Consider the following 6,000-nt stretch of genomic DNA (forward strand, 5'->3'; position numbering starts at 1 on the left):
CTTCAAGAAACAACATATTATTTTTCAAAATCTTCAAGAGGCAAGTAAATTGGCATCCAAACACAACTCTAGAGAAATATTGCAGTGTCATAAATATATCCACAGATAAGCTTGAACATGCCTCACTATAAAAATAAAAAGAGCTGCCAACTTGATTTCACAGTAGTTGTAAGAGAATTTTTTTGCAAAGTATAGGCTGGCCTTGTTCTGTGAGAAATCAATAAGGTGCAGAGCCACCTGAAACAGGCAATAATCCTTGCTACTTTGCTTTAACAGAAGAGAGGGGTTTTTTTCTTCAGTACCAATCCTCTAGCTAATGCTTGACCCAGCAATTTACCATACCTGCCATTTCTCTTGCTTTCCCTCTCTGCTGGCAGTTCTCTTGTATTAAGAGAATGAAGTCAAAAGCAGTAGATTTAGCTATCACAGTATTGTGCAATCGTTTTATGAGGCTTCCATTTTCACATATTCCTTTTATATGGAAAAGATTGTCTCCAATATATGTGAGTGAATAATAGAGGTATAACTCCATATTTGCTGCTCATAAACTAAGCTGAGAAGTGTAGTTTTGCAGTATGCATCCTTTATTGTGCTTCTCCTGATAGAGGGTCACTGTTTAGTAGTACTAGAACTAGAGCATATATGTTCACACCTAAAAAGCCCTAGCTTTAGTCTCCTGCACTTCATGTTAAAAGTATTTCAGGTAACAGGGCCTTCTAAAGACTTCCTTGCCTGGAGTCCTTGGAGAGCCATTGCAGCTGGCTGAAGAAGGGAACTGGATGGAACAATGGCTTGATGCATTCTTATAGTTCAAGTGTGTGTTGTTATCACTTGGTTTATTTGCACAGTTTATCCTTTGCAATCAATGGTTGATTCTGCTCTCTTTCCTATGGCTACTAGACATGCTGGTTCACCAATTACAAGGTTGGTAAGCTGTATGCTAAAGCAACCATGCTATGTTGTGCAGCCATGCAGGACCGGATCTACATGTTTTTTGAGGGGGGGGGATTAAAAATGGCGCCCCCTTATGGACCATTCTATCTTATGGTCCCATAGAATACAATGGACTTCATACCCAATTTGGCACCCCCCTCTGTTGGCCCCCAGGGCAAGCACCCCCCTCTGCCCCCCCTAGATTTGGCCCTGCAGCCACGTGAAAATATTTCTGCTACGAACAGTCAATCACAAGCTTACCATTTGCCTCCTTCAGGAGGTCAGCCTCCTGGTGCATAGGCCCTGACACCTACTTGTGCATTTGGGTTAGCAAAAGAAATGTGTGTGGGGGGGTATAATATTGTACAATGTGTCAACGTCACCTCTGGATGAAAACCCGGACATGATGTCAATGTGTCAAGTCACGCTCTGTGCTTCCACCAAAACTCTATGGTAATATCTTGTGTGATGTAATTTCCCACCCTTGGAATCTCTTGGAGTTTGTCAGGCAGTTCCCTGGCAACCATAGCCAATCACCACCAACTTTGATACATTATTGTATAGTTATTTCTTTTCCAGCTTCCATGGAATGTTGGGAAAACCAGAATTACAGAAAATCAGAAAGGGGAGTGCAGAGACATTTGCCACTTCTTGACAATTTGCCCTTTTGTACTGACTGGCAAGCTCAGAGTATCAGGAACCAAAAGTCAGGCAAGACAAGAGTCACTCAGTCCAAAGGTAAAGGTTCCAGAAGTCAGGGAAGGCAAATTGTTCAGTCCAAAGTTCAGGGTTTCAGAAAGTTAGGCAAGGCAGAGTCAGTGGCTGAGTATCTACTATCATCATACATGTTGTGTCCATGCCTAACAGCCTCCCCCTTGGCTAGTTTTTATAGCTGCATGCTTAAGGGTCATGCTTGCAGTCAGCTGCTCAGGAATACTGCTGTGACTACTCATCTTCATTATCAGCAAGCAGCTGGTGCTGGGTCAGGAGGTGTGCACTTTGCCATCTCTCCTGTAGCTCTGTTCTTAACTTCTGTCTGTGGTGCTCTTAGGATGTGGATAATACCAAAGGACTGGAAATTACCAACTGAGTTTCACCTGTTGAATCAGAGCTGGAGCGTTTCTGTGGCTCTGCACCAGCTGTTGGCTGTGATTCCTGACAAGTCTGCAGCTCAATTTCCTGCTTGCTACCTTCTGCTAGCTCAGCGCTAGCTGCATGAGACTCCTCTTCTCCTGAGGAGTTCTCATGATTTCTGAGCCCTGGCTGACTTATGACACCTTCTCTAGGATAGCAGCCCTCTTGACAAGAAGAGGGAGATGTTGGGGCATCAGGGTTATTTCAGCAGTACAACCAATAACTGAATGACCACTGTGAGAGCAACCTGAGTATGCTGCTTCAGTTGCAAGTTAGCATTCACCAGCTGAGTGCTACTGCTAAAAAGCTCTAGTGCCTCTGCTGCCATGATTGAATGCATGGCTGGATGCAGTTAGAGGCACCAGGGAAGCAAAAACAAAGCAACACATGTTGTTCATTCAGTTCTTTTCTTCTTTTTTTTCATTTATGATATTTCTGCACAGCTTTTCCATGCCATCCAAAGTAGTTTCTAACAAAAAGCAATAATTTCAGACATAGTTTGCAGCTTAAACAGCATTATCAACAAGATTAAAAAGCTGGTCCAGTTAAAACAACAGTGTCAGATCTTCCTTACAAAAGAAAAACATTACATCAGTTGTTCCAAAAGTTCTCTTGCAGTGCAATCCTAAGCAGAGTTGCATTCTCATAGTCCTGTTGACTTCACTGGACTTAGAAGGATGTAACTCTGCATAAAATTGTGCTGTTAAGGAGTTCTGTTTTGCACTTAGGCTTCCCAGTCCCCAGTGGGGGATCCCCCCGTTTTACAGGCTTCCTCAGGTCCCCAGCCAGCTAGCCGGCGGGGGAAGCCCCGCCCCCACAGCCACCATGTACCTCTAGAGCTCTGGCAGGTTTAGAAACCTGCGAACAGGTCCGTTTTTAAAATGTGAAGAAGAAGATATTGGATTTATATCCCGCCCTCCACTCCGAAGAGTCTCAGAGCGGCTCACAATCTCCTTTACCTTCCTCCCCCACAACAGACACCCTGTGAGGTGGGTGGGGCTGGAGAGGGCTCTCACAGCAGCTGCCCTTTCAAGGATAACCTCTGCCAGAGCTATGGCTGACCCAAGGCCATGCTAGCAGGTGCAAGTGGAGGAGTGGGGAATCAAACCTGGTTCTCCCAGATAAGAGTCCGAACACTTAACCACTACACCAAACTGTGTGCCTTTAAAGTTGAGCAGGAAATAGGAAGCACTTAATGGGGAAGGATCAGTTGCAGCTTCATCAGAGAACAGCCCCTCCCTTTGTTTTGCTTTCATTTTCAGAGCAAGTTAGTGTGTGTGTAAAAGAGAGCAGCCTAGCCCCTGTTCTTTTCAGATGTCTTTGTGGAGGAACCAGACCCAGTAAGTGCGTGTATGCGTATGAGAAAGAGGGAGGGTTACCAATTCCCAGGTGGGGGCAGGGGATTCCCTGGTTTGGAGGCCCTCCCCCCGCTTTAGAAAGCTTTAGAAAGCAGGAGGGGGGAGGGAAATGTCTACTGGGCACTCTATTATTCCTTATGGAGAATGATTCCTGTAGGGAATAATGGGAAATTGATCCGCAGGTATCTGGGGCTCTGGGGAGGGTGTTCTTTGAGTTAGAGGCACCAAATTTGCAGCATAGCATCTGATGCATTTCCTCAAAACACCCTCCAAGTTTCAAAAGGATTGGACCGGGGGGGCAATTCTATGAGCCCCCAAAGAAGGTGCCCCTATTCTTCATTATTTCTAATGGAGAGAAGGCATTGAAAAGGTGTGCAGTCCCTTTCAGTGTGATGGCGAGAACTCCCTTTGGAGTTCTATTGTACCTTGCTCATGGCTCCATCCCCAATTTCTCCTGGCCCCACCCCCAAAGTCTCCTGGCTCCATCCCCAAAGTCCCCAGATATTTCTTGAATTGGACTTGGCAACCCTGTTTGCACTTTTTTTTTTTTTGTAAAAGTGGCAAAGAGGTTATAGCCCTTACTTAACTGGACAAGGCCGTTCCTTAAGAATGGAGCCTCATCAGAAAAAAGCTTTATCAAGAAACAGTTCAAGCTTGCACAGATCTGTTCTCATTAATCAAGGGAATAGTAAGTGAGGCCTGTTGATAGGAGCTGAGTTTCTTACTGGGAGAGAGAGAAGAGTAAGTATGTTCAAAGCTTTTTGAGAGCAGGAACACACAGGAATGCAGTTCCGGCTGGTTTGGCATCCAGAGGTGTGGCCTAATATGCAAATGAGTTCCTTCTGGGCTTTTTCTACAAAAAAAGCCCTGAGTATGTTGATCCTGGAGAGTAAGGGGATTTGAATATCAGAAGCAGTATCTTCAACAGAAACCAGAAACAAACTGGCAGACAATCTGAAGAAAAAGTGAATAAGTTATCTGAAGTGAGCAGTGACTCATGAAAGCTCCTACCCTGCCACAAATTTTGTTAGTCTTTAAGGTGCTTCTGGACTCTTACTCTCTTCTACTGCTACAGACTGACTAACACAGCTACCCATCTTGATCTACATCCATAGGGACAATATGTTCTGAATGTTTTGCAATATGACTGGGCCTACCTGCACAGTTAACAACCAGGTTGCTGTATTTTGTACTAACTGAAGCTTCTGAGTTGTCTTTATGGGCAGCACAACACAGAACACATTGCAGTACTCTAGCATCTAGGTTACAGTAGCATAGGATCTAGGTCATTGTGGCCAGATCAGCTAGAGCCAAGAGAGGAGCTCAGCATACAAGCCAGATGTTACTGGAAGAAGGCATTTCTAGCAAATACAGCAAGTTGCTTCTCCAACCTCAGTTCAAGGCCTAGGAATACTCTGAAGTTATTAACAAAGCCCACTAACCTCAAAGTGGCACCCACAAAAAGTTGATAAAGTATCTGCATAGTTACTGTGTTGTCCAGATTCAGTTTAAAATTGTGCATCTTCATTATTCTCACATTAACAAATGAACAGGCGTTTTTTTAAAAAAAAAATCCAAAACCCCCAGTTCATTCATTTTTCAGTGACTGGACTTCCCTGCCAGCCACTCCCAATCTCTACTGAGTGGAAGTCTGATAGTGTCAGTTCTGCATATGAATTCTAGCTTCAGCTGGAGTCCCCCTTGACCAGGAATGGTCATTTAGATAAGGAAAATTGCTGCAAGGTGCTGTGATCATTGTCTTGTTTTGGTAGAAGATCAAGAAAAGGGTTGGCTTGTTTTTGAACAGCCTAGAGCTGGCATCTGTTTAAAAAATAAGAGCATCTTCAAATGATAATGTGCCTGTTTATGAATTCATAAATAGGAACACAGCCTCTTTTGCACATAAATGAGGCAGGATGTGGCTGTAAACCCAAACCCCATCTTTGTGTGTTCACCACTATTGGGTAATGCATAAACAGGCATTTGAATGTCTATCTGTCACCACCACCACCATCATCTATAGCTAATAAAATATAATGGTGAATATAAACTGCACACCTATGTCTTGAATCCACTGAAGTGGAAAGTGGGTTTAAGCATTTCTGAGAGGTTAGTGTTATGCATACTTCACTGGAATCACAAACTTTGTTTAAGTGTTTATATTCTTCATGCTCTTGATGATGCCTGCATTAATATTGGTCTGTCATTCTGGCGGGACCTCTGGGTGCAATCAGATGGGCATGTTAGTGGAAAGGAGTAATAATAAAGACCCCCAAATTCCTTTTGACAGAATAATATTCAGTGGCCTGGGACCTGCATGTGTCTTTGATATACTATCTGTGGCTCTTTCCCAATGTGACACCCTTCTCATGTTCCAGAAGAGTGAGCAAGGTCATTGCTCCATCGGGTGTATGGCTGGCAAATGGTTCTCACCTTAAACAGCTGCTGCTGGAGGGACTGGAGGATGGGCAAACTGTGAGTCTCCCTGAGCTATGGGCATTGTTCCAGGGATGCAGGTAAAGGACCTATGCTTTCCACCACCACTACCCTTTCTCTGAAGCCTGTGTGCTCTTAT

Source organism: Heteronotia binoei, chromosome 10 (genome assembly GCF_032191835.1).
Source record: "Heteronotia binoei isolate CCM8104 ecotype False Entrance Well chromosome 10, APGP_CSIRO_Hbin_v1, whole genome shotgun sequence".
In the NCBI taxonomy this organism is placed as follows: Eukaryota; Metazoa; Chordata; class Lepidosauria; order Squamata; family Gekkonidae; genus Heteronotia; species Heteronotia binoei.